At 37.0% G+C, this 18021-nt stretch overlaps 1 long non-coding RNA gene across 1 annotated transcript; it reads left to right on the top strand.

The window, feature by feature from the left end:
* The first annotated feature begins 2433 nt into the window (after nt 1-2433).
* LOC141419201 (uncharacterized) lies at nt 2434-16227 on the top strand. Its single transcript, XR_012443858.1, has 5 exons — nt 2434-2455; nt 5548-5609; nt 6167-6255; nt 11372-11435; nt 15854-16227. It is a non-coding gene; the product is annotated as an uncharacterized lncRNA (long non-coding RNA).
* The last annotated feature ends 1794 nt before the right edge of the window (nt 16228-18021 follow it).

Genomic DNA, 18021 nt, shown 5'->3' with positions numbered 1-18021 from the left:
AGGCAGAGATCAGGAAGACTGGAGTTTGAAGTCAGCCCTGGGCATAGTTTAAGAGACCCTATCTCGAAAAAAAACCCATCACAAAAAAAGGGCTGGCAGAATGGCAAAAGTGGCAACAGCACCTGCTTAGCAATCGAGAGGCCCTGAGTTCAAACTCCAGTGCTGCCAAAAAAATAAAAGGGAAGTGGGTAGTTTGAACTACATAACAGGTACTCAAAAGCACTGATTCCTTAACTCCTTACTTGGGCCCACATAAGAGCCTCTACCTTGTATCTGTGTTCTTTGCTCTGAGTCATTCTCTCTGACAGTCAATTTGCAGCCATCTTGGTATCCAGGAGAGACTGGACAGGAGACAAAGACCATCTGCTAGGCAGCAATCACTCTTATTATAATAAGGCTCCACCTGACCAATTTTGAGACAATGACCTGCAAGACCACCATGGTTGCCACTGTATTTAACTATGCATATCCCTGTCTCTGGTCCCAGGTTGTACTCCTATTTAAACCTAAAGCAAGTATCTATACAGGAATAAGAGTTGAAATGCTACCTTTCTTCTGCATGGCAGCATGCCCATGTCTTGTAGCAAACCTTCTTCTCTGCCTTTCACTATTACTTGTCTATTTATTTGGTGTATTGGATGAGTGGCCAGACCTGACCTATGAAACCCAGGAGTCTGGGCTTGGGGCCTAAAATCTCCCAAAACAGAGCTAGATCCTACACTTCATGGTTATGTAACTTGTGGTCAGCGTCTCTAGAGAACTTGAGTCTTGCTCTGCTCACTACCGAGTCTCCTCTCCTTAAAAAAAAAAAAAAAAAAAAAAAAATCCAGCTGGGTGCCGGTGGCTCATGCCTGTAATCTCAGCGATTTAGGAGGCAGAGATCAGGAGGAGGGAGGTTTGAAGCCAGCCCTGGGCAAATAGTTTTTGAGACCCTATCTTGAAAAAACTCACCACAAAGCAGGTCTGTCAGAGTCTCTGATAGGTAACAGTTAGACATAAGCAGTGGCCAAGTGAGGAGACAGGGAAATTATGTTATTTTAATAGGTATTTATAGGGCCAGACTCAGATATTGGAACCCGGAGAGCCAAAACAGCTAGCTCCCCTCCCATCTCCTTTCAGATGCTAAAGTAACAGGAAAAGGAGTTACCTGCTTCTGCTTTCCTCTTTGAGATGTTAACAAGCTACAAAGATCCTGGGATGGGTAGATAGTAATGAAAATTAAGTTCTAAAGTACACCTATTGTTTCTGTGATTTGGGAAGGATGTGGGTGTGACTGAGTGTGATTTGAGAAGATGACTCCTCTCTAATAGCCATCTCAGCCACTCAGACCCTTTATCCTTGGCCATGTGTATCCCCCCCTGCTCTCCAGTTTAATTCTAGGAGATGGGGACCACCATTTTGAGTCTTTGCTTCCATTTCCTGTGTGGCCCCATCTGACCCCACTGTTCTCACTCTGTTGAAAGTTAACCCCTTCCTAATAAACTTTACTATTATTAAATCCTTGCATCTTGCTTGACTTCTTCTCCTGCCAGATACGAGAACCAAGGTAAGTTTCAACACCATTTTTCCAGTAACAGCTCAAGTAGTAAGAGTGCGTGCGTCCAGCAAGCAGGAGGCCTGAGTTCAAAACCTCAGTGCAGCCAAAAAAAAGTCCACTAAAACTAAGAGCATCTGTCTGATATTCTTTTCTCTTTCCCAAGTTCTCCTCCCTAGAGGGGCAAGGTTTTCTAAGTACAGGCATTGGGAGAAAGCAACCTCTATTTCTTTCCATCTATTTAAGGCAGTTCTAGGTTTTCATTTCTTCCCCTGGTGTGTCTAAAGTTGCTTCCAGATGGAAGTATGAATAACAAAAAACATTGCTGGAAGGAAATGAAACTCGTTTTGCTTGATTCTCTGGGAGGTTGGACAGGTAGATTGTGATTGTTCAAATTCAAAATACCCTGGAGTATGGAATCAGGATTGAGTCTGATTCCTTAAGGCCTCAGGATACGGGACACAGGGAGCCTAGAATCCTACACCCCTCCCATCAAGCGACTTCCCAATCGGGATACTAGGTTAGAGGCGCTGTGCTGGTCATAAAGCCAACGCTCCCGACTGTGACCCTGAAGGGAGGTCTGCTTGCTTAGATATGGCTGCTTGTCCTAGGGCTGTGGTCCTGCATGCTGTTTGGTCATCATCCTGTCAATCATTTCCCCCACCCCCTTTCTTTAAAGATGACAAAAATCTTAAAACACCTAAGTCTGAGCCTTCTCCCGAGGAGAAGCCATCATTTGCAGTAGGGGCCAGTACTAACGAGTCTGATCCTCCCAAGCCTGCCCCAGAAAACCTCCAGCTAGCCCAGAGGGGTGCGCACTGCGGGGGAGAAAACCAACATTTTAGCTGCAAACCCAAAGGTTTCATCATCTGCCAATCGGAGACCAGGACTTCTCGGGACAACTAGAAACGCCTACGGGAGGTGAATGGCACTAATGTTAACCTATCCTCGCGGAACCAGGGGAAGGGGTGGAGTCTAAGTTAGCCAATAGGATGTAGGGAGATGCTGTGGGGCGGGAGGAAGACGCCAGCGAGCGTGCGTGAGGCCGCTCCCGGGAAGCTCTGAGGGAGCCAATGGCCGCGGCGGGCGGGCAGCGGCGCGCGTGCGCACTGGAAGCCCAGGCTGCAGGCAGGAGGCGGGGAGGGTGGGGGAGGGGAGCGAGCTGGAGCGCCGCGGAGCTCCTAGAGCCTCCGCAGCCGCCGCCGCAGCGAAGAGGCCATGTTGTGTGGTGGTGTGTGGGGCGGGGGGAGGAGGAGGAGGGAGTAAAGCCGAGAGAGGAGACGGGAGAGACACCACCACACATACACACACGGCACAAGATGGCCGGAGAGGCAGCAGCACCCCGAGCTGTCAGGCGTTGCTCTGCGGCCGAGGGGCCTCCGCTGGCCGGCGGGGAGCTGCGCCGGCGCCGTCCGGAGGCTCGGGGGAGCGGGGCGGCCGCGGCTGAGGCCCGGCGGGGCGCGCGCGGGTGTGGGAGCTCGCGGCAGAGGCACCCGGGGCAGCCGGGCCCATGACGCCCCGAAAGGATCGCTGCGGCCGCGGCCGCGGAGGCTCGGCGGGGTCCGGGCGGCTGGGCTCCGCGGGGGCTGGCGGCCCGATCCGGCCTGGGGATGCGAGGATGGGCGACCCGAAAGGTGCCGGCGACCGCGCTCGGACCCGGTGAGTGGCTCCCCGGTTCCGTTTATTGTCCTTTGTCCTTGGGAGGAAAAGCAAAATGTCCTTGAGCGCGCGAGCAGAAGGGGGCGGCGGGCCGGGCCTGGCCTCGCCCCGCACGGCCCCCCGGGGGGTCGCGACTTGCCTCTCCCCCCACCCCCTGGGCTGGGGGTGCTCATCGGGGTCACAGGGCTCGGGTCGCGGACCCCCGGGACCCCCCGCTGCAGACCCGCGGGTGGGGGACCTGGGCCCGCGGGAGACGGGTGGCGGCGGTGGCATCGGGCGGGAGCCCGGAGAGGGGACCGCGCGACGAGAGCCCCTTTGCTGTCCTGCTGACTTCTTTTGCTATTTCGGGTTTTCTTTCTTTCTCTGTTTTCCTCCTTTTTCTTTTCTTTTCTTTTTTTTTTTTTTACTATCATGCGTCTCTCCAACCAAGGGTCCCTTCGATGTCTTTCCGGAGAGGTGGGAAGTCGTCTTGGGGGTCGAATTTAAAAGAACAATGGAAGCCTGATTATGTTGGAACAAAAATAAAACTTGTCCTTTTTTTTTTTTTTTTTTTTTTCCTCCCCCATTGGGTGTTGGCTTTTAACTCTTTGAAAGCTGATTTCGAAAAGGGCTCGTAGTCATTACTCTCGGTTGCAGGTTGTGAGACCGTGTGCGCCATGAACATTGTGTTTTAAAAATGCAAGTTGGAGGGGTGCTGCCTGCTAGTTTCCAAATTACCCAGACAAGTTGACTGCAGGGCTTCGTTAATGGAAACTGACTCTTGTCAATCGCGGTGCTGCATGGTGATGTTGGAGTAGGATTATTTTTACCGAGAAATGGTGCCAAGATCTCTTGGCATGCTGATGTTTGAGCATAATCAAATAAACTGTTGGGTACTTTTTAAAAGGTCGTTGTTCGGAGCTGCGATCTTCAATTCTCCCACTTCCCTCTCCGCCCCCCACCTGACTGTTAAAACGCACTTGGGTCAGTTCCGAGTCTTTAAAAGTTGAAGTTTACCATCTTATTATTTTAAACAGTGCTGTCTTGTGATCACGAGCCAGGAGGGAGAAACTTTTGCAAAGGGATATTGTGATAGCACATCTTCTTGCGAAGTTACTTTGTGTAGTGTAAATATTAAAGTAGGACTGCTCGGTAATGGGGCGATGAAGAGGAGCCATATTTGTTGCATTTGTTGCATGTATAAAAACCTACACGGGCTTCAAAACGGATCGGGAGGTTAAAAAATGCAGGTTCCGAAAAATGGCAGACTTCCCTGCATAGTCTGTAATTTAAAAACATGTTTGAAGGGGAATTTGTTTCATGGTTTCAAGAACAAACCAGGAATGCACAGACCTTTGTGTATTTTAGAATATATTTGTCTTCATTCTGCGGAGCTCTTGTGTTGGAAGGTACAGAACTGCGTAAAAATAGTGCTGGGAAGACTTACGTAGTAGATCTCAAGCCAGAGACACTGGCTTATTTGACCATATTTCTAAAGGTATTTTTCAGTAAGATGACTCTTACTGTTACTTTTGGATAGCTTTCCTAGGGTAGTAGATGTTAAATCAGTTGCGCATATCTCGGTTTTACAGAATTCATTAAAGTACTAATTTTGTTTTTATCAAATTAGTGGTTTTGAAAATTTTGAATATTGAAAGTGGTTTTAAAGAAATACTGGGATTTGGTTCTTTAGAATCCCGTTTTGAAGAGTAAAATGCAAAAATAATTGCTAGCTGTTTATCAGAAGATCTTTTTGCATGATAAATGGGAGGAGAAAGTCTGAAAATACTGAAGAAAGACCCTAGTTTGAAATTAAGCAAAGGTCATAGATCTTACAAGTTTTAGACCTACTTAAAGACAAAGGTATTATCCCACTTGGTGAGATCAAATAACGTATAGTTTAGAATTTAAAGTAATCAGTGGCCATTTTAACTAGACTAATTTGTCCTGGAGGAGTTGACTTGTGAAGGGTATTTGTAGATAGTAAAGGTAATTTAAAGATGATTACAGTCTTTAAAAATGCTAAACTTTTCCTTTGTTTTTGTTTATTGCTTGGCATTGAAAGGAAAAATAAAAACAAGGTCATAATCCTAAATCTGCCCACATAAATTTTCTGTATTTCTTTTTAATTCCAGTGTGTTAATCCCTAGTATTTGTCAGTGCAACCAAAAGATGAGGAAAACAAAGACAGATAGACATTAGAGCTAAAGAACTGCCACCATAAATGGACAGGTTGTGTCGAGCCATCTTTTACATTTGCCATAAATCGTCTTTGGGGTATTTTCTCATTGTTAACTAACACTGAATCTTTGGCCAGTAAATATTTAAAAACTAAAACACTGATACCACCTTCTTTTTTTTTTTTTTTTTTAAAGGTAACTTACAAGATTTAATTTGGCGCTGCTGGTTCTGAACAAATACAGCTCTTTTATCCAAGGTAAGATCTTTTAAATTTTTACTGCTTGACATAAAATTAGCTTATTACAGTTTTGTTTGTCTTTTGATTTATATTTCAAGTAGCCAATCAATACTTACTTTTTTAAAAAAGTAGTGATTAAATATGTATAGATATCTGAAATAATTTTAAAAAACCTTTAAACTTTATACTGAATGAAAGGTTTAAAACATATGTGCATAGTTATTGAAATGTACTTGTGACTAGATTAAAATACTGAAAATCTTTTAAACCTTTGTTTATTTTGGTAAGAAAACTGATTTTATTTTGGGGAAATCCATGAACCAAAGATGTGACTTTTTTTCTTTTATCTAATATACCATATAAATGTTCAAAGAAAAATTAACTGGAAAATTTATAGTAGTTGGTTACCTCGACTAATATAATTTAAGGAAAGAACATTTTAAAAGTTGGTTTTGAGTATAGACTTTAGTTTTGATGCTTTTATATAAGTAGAAAGTTTAAAAACATTTATTTCTACTTGCTGTTGATTGCTTCATTAGTAAGTTGTTTAGAATATTGTCTGTTTTCCCCAAAAGGTGTGCCATTTTGAAGATTGAGACCTTAGAGTTTTATCCTTCATGTTGATAAAGGAAATCCTTGGGAGAGTCTGTATTTTATATAGCAAGTAAGTAAATGTTTTTATCCTTCATTTGAAATTGAATAGTTACCAACATCTGGGTGAGAAAATATTTCTGAAGCTTCTCAATGAGACCTAAAATGCTGCGGGTTGTTTATTCCTGAAACAGATGAGGGAAAAAACCCATCAAATTCCTTTACCTTACATCAAAATGTATTTTGTGTTATTATTAAAATAGTATCCTCAATAATATGGTGATTTAGAATTATGGTTAAATCTGCAGTAGACTCTTCTGGATTATGTCTTTACAATTTGAAAGGTAGATTTTTTAGCCCATTGTTTTTGGATGATACAGATCACGTTTTAGGAACGGCCTAGATTTTTGCATTTGCTGCTCCTAGGATTCTTGGAGAAACTACATTTTAAAAACTAAATGCGCACATTCATATCTTGGTTGTTATTAAATAAATTTAAATAATTTTACCCATTTTCATTATCCCTTTTTAAACAGGTACAAGCACAGTTATTTTCTAGCAAATTAGAGTATTGTGTCTAAAGCTTCTATAGCTTAGTAATTGTTTTTAAAGCATAGAAAGTAGAAATGATTTTCAAGGACAGTAGGAAGTGGGCTCAGCATATAGAGACCAATTAACATCAATTAACATCTTAAAACTAGATATGTGAATGAAGAAAATGCATCCACTGGTGCTTGAAGGAAATAAGCATTCATATAACATTAACTTGAATTTGGAAATTAATATTGCTCTTTATAAGTGGTTGGCTGGAGGAAACATGAAATATAGTTAGCGATACCTTGGGAAATGAAAGAATGGCTAAGGTACCAATTAAATAAGGGCGTGATTACCTTTGTGTTTGAAATTCATGTGGAAATAGAGTCCATTCTTCTGTTAGCTTATTCCATTGATTCAGATAGGTTATAAAGCTACTTTACTGCCTATGCTTTAGCTCATCTTTCACTTTTTAATCCTTTTTGCAGTTTGATCAAATTTGTGTGCAACTGAAAATTAAATGTTAGACTTAGGATTTGAAAGATAGAACACACCAAAAAGCCAAAACATTCTCTACCCAAGTTCAACACAAGTGCCAAGGTGAATGTTTCCTCTGTGCAATTGACAGGGAATGAAATTGGCATTCATCCTTTCAGCATTGATAGAAAAAGGAAAAATGGGGTGTTTTGTGTGAAGCTACCAGAAGTTTAAGCATAAATGGCAGTGTTAATAATGACCTACTAAAGGTGTTAATTGGCCAATCAAAAAAGAAAAAATAACCAGGTTAGGAAGGTTAGAAATTTTAAATAAGGGTTTTTGTCTTTTTTTGCCTTAGTGTCAATAATCACAAAGCCTTCCAAATAACATAGTAACATGTAGAATCTCAGTCTGATGGCGTAGTTAGCATAAACAATGAAATGAGCAAATCATTTTATGAACAAGTACACGTACTTGGAGCATTATGATGACACTGGTATTTCAGTGTTTTCATGTTTATTGCTTGAGCCAATCTTATGTAGGTGAAAAATGTAGATACTGTCATAGGTAGATGAAATTAGAAGATACACATAGTAGAAAATAATTAATAAGAAAGATATTTTTTTTTTGAGGTGCTGGAGTTTGAACTCAGGGCCTTCACCTTGAGAGACTCCACCAGCCCGTTTTGTGATGGGTTTTTTTGTTTGCCTGGGCTGTCTTCAAACCTCAATCCTCCTAATTTCTGCCTCCTCAGTAGCTAGGATTACAGGCGTGAGCCACTGGTGTCTGGCTGATAAGTTATTTTTTATCAGTGTTTTCTGCTTAAGAACCAAGGTGATAAATAATAAATCTTGGGTTTTCTCTTAGCATTTTGAACTAATTCTTGAGTCATAAAAATCTTAGGAAGAGATTAGGTTGGATTGCAACCTAATTGTTGTATTTTGATAACCTTAAAAATTGCCTGACACTTGAAAGAAATGAAAGAAGCTAGTGGATCACATGGTTTTGTGAACCATGACCCCACATGGACAGTGTAAATGATATGAAATCAGTAATTTTAAATGTAAAATTTGTTTAAAGTTTAGTTTTCTATTCAGTGTCTTGTTTTAAATGTAAATTTTGCTTAAAGTTTAGTTTTCTACTCAGTGTCTTGACTGTTTAAAAGTTTGATCTACGGACAATGAATTAATTTTTCTCCCCTTGAGATTTTATTGTTTAATCAGAGGTGTGATGTGGAAAAAGCCAACATATCAATTAGGAGACTCAGTTTGTAATGTAAATAAGTGCTGTAATCTTGACATTTTATTTGTAGACCTAAATTTTCATGAAGATTTTGGAGCTTACAATCCCTTAATGATTTCTCTTAGCCTTTAAATTGTGTGATTAAGAAAAATTGGAGAAATATTTAATTCTCATCCACAGACTGTAATCTTTGCATTGCAGATCATGTGATTGTTGGAATGAGTACGTAGGTATTTCAAAATAACTAATAGTATAAATATGGGAAATAGTGCAAGTTTTAAATTGTCTTCAAACAGTAAGGGTTCGGAATCCTCTTTTTTCTGATAATTAGCTATAAGATACTAATAAAACAACTTTAATATTACTGTTTAATAATTAGTAAATTCCAAAGTTAAGTGTATTTTCATATTTGTATCTGACCTAGATTATGAACAAGAGAATTTGTTGTTCGTTTGCCTGCTGTAATCTCATTTCCTTTAAGAAATTTCTATACTTCAAACATAATCTATTTTACAAGCTACCTTCCTGTTGCAGATCGAATGCACAAATTTCTTTTCAAATGTTCTACTTCTGAATGTAGTTAGCCTTTATGATTTATATCGAAGGATATTGGGAATCCAGTTATAAGATTCGTGATTTCATGAGGTAGCATTCAACTGCACATTTTGGATAACTTTGATTTATATATTATCTAGTACTTGGCAGGTCAGTGTTCCATGTTTCAGAAAACATTCTTATCTATACGTTTTTAAACTATTTGAAATTCAGTATTTCCCAAACAAGTACTAAATCTCTGATGTATACTATAGTAATTACAGTCATTTCAATTTAGATTATCAAGCTAGATTTTTAAAATTTCAGTGGTCTTAAAGCAGAGTTTATGGTTGGGATGCCAGTGACTTACTTTTGTAGTTTTTTTTTTTTTTCCCACAGTGCTCTTAAATTTTAAATTTTAAGTTTTTAAAGGAATTTAAGAAATGACTAAAGTTGTGTCCTTGCTATTTATAAAAGGGCTAGCAACACAGAATGGTTATTGACATTATACCTACAATTTATTTTTAAGTCACAAAGCATAATACTGCAAAATGTGCAAAATAAGGAGAAATCTGACCAAAATTTAACTACTTTCACAGTCTGCTTAAGTTGAACTTGACTCTGCCATCCCCCAGTTGACTTGGTCAGCTTTGGGAAAGGAGATGCTGTTGTGGGCTGCATTGCTGTCAGTAACTTTGATGGTGGTATAAAGTGAAGTCCAAGTCCTTTCTGGTTTTGGTGGTATGAGAAGCCAGAGGTACATGTTTCTTGTACTGCTAAGTAGCTTACTTATTAGCACATTCTGAGATCAGTATGAGAGATTTCCATTAGAACTTTCTTCACCAAGATTTATGAAGTCAGTTCTCCTCTTCTTGGGTTCAGTTTATTTTACTTGGCTTAAGATTTGTCTTTGTTCACAAAGCTTCTCTTCCTTACAAGGTCAGGATAAACTTGGAAGTTTAAAAATGAGAGGTTTTCTAACTTATGGAAAGATATTTTATTACCTCGCATAGTAATGTTGGAGCAGATCTTTGCTGCATTTCTTAATTATGATTTATCAAACTGATTGAAGGAGTTTAGATTTGGTAAGATAAACAAAAACTTCGTCTTTTATTTGAAAGCTAGTACTAAAAAGTCATTTTGGTAGCTTAGTTTTATTTTAGATCCTGAATTTAAGCTGTGTTTTTTATGCCTTCTACAAACCATAAATCGCTACAAGTTTTATGTTTTTTTTTTTTTAAATACATTTTAACAGTCTCACTGTGTAGTCAAGACTGGCCTCAAACTGTTGAGGTCCTCCTGCTTCAGTCTCCTGCATACTGCTAGGATACATTGAACTTTTAAGGAACATTTTTGTATCTCTTTGTATTTTTTTTTCCCCCAAAACGCAGGGCCTCACACATTTGGAAGTGCTCTACCATTGAGGTGTGCCCCAGCCCAATTGCTGATTATTGTGATTATTTCAGTCATCCTTAGGAATAAGAATGACTTAAAAGTATACAGCTGTATTCCGAAGTGAGACATGAGAAAGCTCCCCAAATTTAGTTATGAGATATTTAAGTCTAACTAGTGGAAAATATAGATACAATAGTTTTATTACCAAATAGTAAAACGGAGAGGATTTTGTTTTTGGTGGCACTGGGGTTTGCCTCATGCTTGCTAGGCGGTGCTCCACTACTTGAGATAGCGGATCACAAAGTATTTTGTTTGGGACTGGCTTTGAATCTTAATCCTTCTGATTTCTGCCTCCTGAGTAGCTAGAAGAAGTACGGTTGTGAGCCACCCCGTGCCCTCTGAGGATTACTTTTGATTTAGTTGAATAGATCAATATGATCAACAATTTGAAATGATGCATTACATTTCCTTCCCAATACTTTTTTTTTCTTTTTTTCAATACTTTTTTCGAAGTGCTGATTATGCATGATTATTATACTTTGTTGGTTATAGTATGATAATGTGAAGTGACATAGTAATATTGAGAGAACAATGATCTTGAAGATGGGTAATGAAAGCTTTTCTTTAGAAGTCTTGAATGTTTAGATAAGAGACCAGTAGTTGTGGTGGTGCTGGGTCTACTTTCAACCCTGGCTTCCCAATCAGGGAAGCCTTCTACTTAAGAAGGCCAGTATTTATTTACTCCTGTGGAGTCTTGGGAGCTGAGATGTGTACTTGTAATTTCAGTAATTTACTCTAAAAGTGAGCCTCCCACACTGCAGAAATGAAGAACTTTTTAGAGCTTTTCTGTCTCTGCTTGGACTCTGTTGTTTATAAGTACATATATTACTTTATCTGTTCATAAGTAACCTGTTAGAAAAAAAAGTTGAAGTTTTGTTATAAATCAGGGCGTTAGTAATCTATTCTCTTATTTCTGTTGAATAAGATTATATTCTTTTTTCCCGCAGACATGTAAATTCCCAGATGGAGTAAAGGGCCTGTGCAACATAGTACACTTGGTGGGAACATTTAGTAAGTATTCAGCTCACATGTTCAGTCTGTTTTTTAATTTTAAATGATTGGAAATTTTGAGTAATTGAGCCAGAATTATAAAAAATAATGACTTAGCAAAGCTCAAGAATGCAAGAACATAAACATGGTTAAAATATGTGTGAAGTTTATTAGTCAAACATAGCTTAATAATTTACTCCACCTATTACATTTTCTTCACTTAGTCGAACTTAAAACAAACTCAGATTTGGCCCTGTTTGAAACACACTGTCTTAGATGTAGATGTTGGAAAATTCCCCTTGTTTTTACAAGAGAAATTTCTTGGAACACACCTGTATTGTTCATTTAGATACTTTGTGGTTGCTTTCTATTACTGTGTCAGATTTGAGAGTAGTCACACAGCCTAAAATAGTTACTGTCTGATCCCCTAAGTAAAGGTTGTGGACCTTGGTTGTAGATCTGTCCTGATTTGTTGACTTTACTGATGAAATTGAACTCAAAAGCCATTGGGTTCTCTTTAAATAATTGAGCATACTTTTCAATGTTGTAATTACTTCTAATAAATTAATATAATTCTGAACTTCCTTAAATATGAACTGCAACAAGACTGATTGACAGAGGTTTTGATTTAAGAAGAAGAGTTACTACCAAAACTATAGAATAGTTTTTGTGTTACCACCAGTACTATAGTATAGTTTTTCTAGCTCCAAACCTGAGGCACAGTGGGAAAAAGTAAATTGGGAAGGTTGTATATAAATGAATTTGGGTGAGTTCTTTAAAAGGATTGATTTATCACCAACAGAACTTTTTAGGTAGTTGCATACTAGCTGTTTCATAAGAATACTTCTTTGTGGAACATTTAAGAGTCTAGGTTCTGGAGGATAATTTTTCTCTCATTACTAATTTAGCTTCTATTGTGCAAGTGGCTACTAGGGATAGAAAAGAGTGCGAGTAGATCAGAAAACTTTATTAATGTAGTACATATGTAATTTTAAAGAGGTTAATTGACTGGCACATAGTAAGTGCTCAAAATATACTTAATGTCTTGCATAGGTAGCTTCTGTCGAACATTGCATATTAACTAAGTACTTTGGGTCTAATGAAAAGCAAAATGTCATTATTAAAACATAAGTTTCAATGTTTCAAATACTAATTTTTAGATAACCTTGAAAGTCAGATTTATTGACTGAATAAAAATAAGAATTGAAGGGACAAGATCTTCTTTTGCCATACCACCCCCACCCCATTTCTGTCTCTTCACTTGGTTATGTAGTCAAGTTTTAAACCAGTGGGGATGATTGGGAGGGTTTGATTCAATTGTAAAACCTTAGAAAATGAGATTCCTTTCTTGGTTACCAAAATTGACCATGTCCTTTTAGTGATGAATCACTTGCAGGTCTTTTTCAAGTCATTTCATAGTTTTTAATGCCTTTAATACATACTCTATTGAGTATCCAAGCTATTTTGTTAGGAAAAAAAATATGTGAGTTTACCTTTCAGGGCTTTGCTTCATATTTTTTTCAACAAAGCTCAGTGAAGATCAAAATCAAGTCATAAGTGCCAAGACATGATGGTGCAAAAATTTGTATTTATTTTTCACTTAGGTAGTGGAATTAGAGTTTTAAGTTTTAAAATACAAATTACATACATTTAATAACAATAGCCTTATTAGAGCTGTCTATTTAAAAATTACCAATCAATTCTCTTTCCTTGTATTCCTCTGCCCCTCACATTTTTCTTTGCTATTAAAAATGGTACTAGCTTGCTGAGGATTAGAAATAAGGAGATAGTATTAGGGGAGCCCACCAACAGATGGTGAATGATTAGTTTGTACTTCAGCTTACAGTATATTTTGCGGTGTCCCAGTGCTCTTAGCAAACATTGACAAGTAGAATTTGGAGTGAAGAATTCCATGCTCAACTTTCTTTTCTTTACTTAACAGTGTGTACGATATTAGGGAGTTTGAAATAGCAGTGGTTATTCATTACTCTTGTGCATGGAAACTAACCTTTGTTCTGAGAATTGTTCTTAGAACAGGCATATAATCTTTAAAAGGGAAATTTACAATAGAAAGTAACCAAAACGGAGAAATTCTTACCATTCTTTTCATGAGCCTTGAACCTTACATGGGAAACACAAGATCTAGGTCCAATGAATGAAGTATCTAAAATCTACAGTAATTCACAAGTTACTGGAGAAGGATATACTAGGGCTTGATATTCTAGGCTCTACTCAGTTTTCTTTTTTCTTACAGGATACTGAATTAATGCAGTATTAAATTATTTTTTTATATTGGAAGGAATTTTTTTTAAAGAAATTGATCCTGTGGTCCTATATGTTCTTAAGAGATAGTCTTTTGAAAATAAATGATTTTGATTCTTAAGATTAGTTTGAAGTCCTCAAATACTTTGGTTATTGTGGTATATCAGAATGATAACCAACATTTATTGGATTCTTTTATATGCCAGGTAATGTTTTATAAATAGAGTAAATCTTCAAAAGTGTCACAAGAGACAGATACTACAAATGAAGAACCATGGATTTTGTTAGCAAGAAAATGTCCACACTCACAATACCCAATGCCTGATTCATCTTTTATTTGCAAATAAAAACTTTGCTTATTTGCAAATTAGGTTTTATAAGAATTTGGAATTCCATGAATGTAAATGGGATTAATCCTAATACCTTACTGACTTTTAAGTGCCCTTGATACTTGACTGATCACTGTTGCTCATTAGCAAAACTCTTGACTTTGGTTTTGGATTTCCTTGTAGGGGTCCATATTGATCATGGCTTTTCATTGTCACAGAGTTGACTGTTTTCTCTTGTGGCATTATTTTTCTTTACTTTTAAAAAACTAACATATATGACTGATAGCATGACATATAGTGCTACTATTTCTATTTTACATAAACCCACACATTTTTGAGTAGCTTTGAAAATAATGTCATTAGGTTTTGTTTTGAGTTATTTTTTAAATAATGGTTTTAGGAGAAAATTTCATATAATATTCTGGATAAATTTTTCCCATTATCCCATGAAAGAATTTGAAAGGTTGAGTATCATTTAGTGAACCAAATTGAGTAAATTGCTCCTCTAGTTCTGAAGTGAGTGAGGCTTGATATGAACGCACTCTTACTTACTGTCATTGCTCACCAACTTCATTTAGCACTTAACCCTGCATAGTAACGATGGAGACTGAGGAGAATTTGGCTTACAATTAACTGTTTGAGATGGCATAAAAACACTGTCAAATCTTAATTTTAAGAAATGAACAAGGCAAATGGTATTTTACTGTTGTGGGGAATGGATGAGTTATTTAGTTCTCATTTTATGGCATGGAGAAAGCTGCATACTCCAATAGGAAAATATTTTGCTTTTGATATTTATTACTGATGTAGCACTCCTTCTAAGTAAGTCAGTATTTTGTTTAATAAGAGAGGCAGTATCTTTTGGTATTTTACATTGTAAGTAGTAGACAACATTGTAATTATAGTCAAAGAGAGAAGGAAAGTAACCTAATGAGCAAAAATGCCTTTCTATTTATCTCCCAGGTCAGTCATCCTGACTATCTCCACAAACTGAGTTGGAGAGTTTGTAGAAAGGACCAGGGTTTAAACTTGTTTTAGCAATTATGTTTGAACATGATGAATCCACTCATCTACTAGTGGTAAAATCTGGTTTCCCATTTCTCCCTTCAGTATAAGTAATTTATATAATAGGTTTGTAGTTTTATGAGGAACATGTACTATTTTGACAATGAAAGTATCTTATTTCAGTTGTATGTAACTTCAAAAGCAATATCATTTTATATCAAATACCAAATAAGCCAGGCAGATTTTTTCATTGTTTTTTCCTAGTGGCTTCACATTTTTGCCTGATTCTCAAGATAAAACAATTAAAAATGGTGTCATTTTTATAGGCCATTTGTGTTGTCTAAACAAAATTAACATCTGTAAGAATAGAAAAGTATGATCCATTGCTCTTTTTTTTTTTTTTAATCCCTTAAGATTCTTTTCTATAATTAGGTTTCTTTGAAGGCACTTGGAAACTTTTCTGCATTGAGATTTAGATTCAGTGTTTCTGTCATTCAGCTTTTTGGAAATTTAGAAATTTAATTTTTTTACTTTTCATATATGCAGTATAATGAGGCTAGTGTTAAAATATTAAAAAATGTGACTCTTCCACTTTGTAAATAGATACAAACGTATCTGTGACTGGAGAACTTTAACTTGTGTAATCTTTCATTGATTCTGTCTTTGAGAAGTAAATGTGTATGCATTGCATACAACTTTTATACAGTTTCATAGTTGAAAGCTGTAACAAAATTAAAGATCTGTGTATGGTAGGATATCTTCAAGGTGGGTAGATGTTGTTTGAAGGAATAAGATTATTGGTATTCCAATAGCATCTTTTCTTCTAATTTTTTTTTTATCAAGCACCCAGTCAGCTTGAAGAGTCTCAATTGGACCCTACCACTGAGAAATCAAGATGGCAGTCCACTATGGGGAATTGAGGAAATGGATTAATACACGATTGCTGTGATAATATACATCCAAGACAGGGTTCTTTTAACATGGATCCCATGAAATGAACGAAGACAGGGTTCTTGCCCAACACAAATGGACTGTGGACTTGACCTTCTAAAGACTTTTTGTACCTTAAAGCCAGTACATTTTTGACATTTGGAGAAGAAAGATGGAACCACACCACAGATGGTAGTTTATATGTCTGGAATTTTTTGCAGTTTGAATTGTTTGAGTATGACCTCATGGAATGTTAACTTCAATAAAATTTCTGACACTTAAAAATTTCTCAGTTTGGGCCTTTCTTTTTTCTTTTTGTTTTAAAGTGGAAGTTTCATTAAATCGTTAAAATGCTTTGACCTTTACATTTATGCAGCAGTAAAGTACACTGAATAATACTGGTACAATGGAAATGGTGTGCTGGAGAATGGTTTACTGTCATTTATTCACAAAACTATGGAAATTTTCTGCATTGGAATGGTCATTTGGTTAAAATAAGATTTTGCTTAAAGTTTTTAAGTTGAGTGAATTTTCTTAAATTTTTGTTCAGGGTTTCTTGAAACTCCTTGCAAAATAACTTAATCATTGGGTAACAAAAGACTCTTTTAATTAGCCTTGATTTTAATGAACTTTGAAAACAATTATTTCCTACAAACTCAGGATGAGCGATACAGTATTTCTCTTTGAATTAACTTTGTGTTGATGAAAGTGATTCTTTTACCTAATTTTTAAATATAAATGAAACATTTTACAATAGACTAGTCATCTGAATATTAAACTGAAGTCTTCTATTTCTTTAATATTAAGAGAAGTGCTGTATTTATAGGAAATTGTCCTTAGGATATACACAAGAACTTTAATCTTTGGTGACAATAATTGTATATTGCATTTTACGTATATTTGAAATCGTTATCCTATGTGTTTTTTATGTGTATGATTGGGAATTTGGAATAAACGAATCACATCATGCCATAGATTGCCTATGGTTGAATTTCAAATGCCAGGTTTTCATTTATTGCTAATTAACTGATACCAGTCTCAGTAACTGATATCATGAAGGGTAGTAGGTTTTAATTTGATAGACCACATGAATCATTGATTATGTTTTCTCATACTGAGTAAAGAATAGTTCAGATTAAATATTTTTTTAGTAATAATCTGTGATTAATAATGTCAAGCAAGTATCATAGAATACACATCCATGATCAATACATGTGCAGTGTTCTCATTGACTGACTTGAGGTGGTTAGTTGGTCTTTGCAGAAATTCAAAAGTGCAAGTTTGGATTTTGATTTTGATGTAAAAGTTATTTTTCCTAGAGTTGAAAGTTTGGATTGTGGACTTTACATTTACTAGATTGAACATGTTGCTTTTGTTGGTTGTATGTCTAAAATGGATTTCCTCAGTGAGAGAAGCATGTAGTATTGACTGACTAAGGTTGAGTAAGGAGAGATGATTGGAAGTTTTAGGGCATGTGGTTTGAATGTTTTACTGCTCTGCATGGGTGCTCGGTGAGAACATTTGAGTAATTGTTTTTGGCATTAGTAATAGTTTTGGTTCTAGAGATCTCATGCTTTTGATCCTTAGAATGCCTTGTGACATTACTTTGATAATTTGCCATTAGATATGACCTGTTTAGAAGGCTGTTGTTGTCAAAATGGGTGTGTACTTAGAATTTAATTTGAAATTTGAGGGAAAGGTAGGATATGTGTATTCTGTTGACTTTAGAGGTGGACTTTCTTGGGTTTCTGATTTAAAAGTGACCATGGTTGGTTCATACTCTTGATTTTGAAGTACTTTGGGACAAAAGTATATTGTGATTATCAAAAATTTTTTTTTGTGGGTGAAGCTTACAAGGTTCTATAATGGGTTAAAGAATTTTGTGAAAGTATAAGGAAATACTGAGATTCTTGGGGAAAAAAACCAGGTTGTGTTAACTTTTGCCCTAATGCAACTGAACACTAGGGAGGCGCTCTTGAGTTGTTAAAAAATAATCCCTTCCTGTTGGGATGCAATATTCCCCCTTAAACTTTGTCTGAAGATGATTTTTAAATACTATAAAGAAGGCAAGACCTGAATTT

The sequence above is a fragment of the Castor canadensis genome, chromosome 19 (genome assembly GCF_047511655.1).
Source record: "Castor canadensis chromosome 19, mCasCan1.hap1v2, whole genome shotgun sequence".
In the NCBI taxonomy this organism is placed as follows: domain Eukaryota; kingdom Metazoa; phylum Chordata; class Mammalia; order Rodentia; family Castoridae; genus Castor; species Castor canadensis.
The sequence above is the reverse complement of the archived record's forward strand: the minus strand, read 5'-3'. Positions and strand labels throughout refer to the sequence as shown.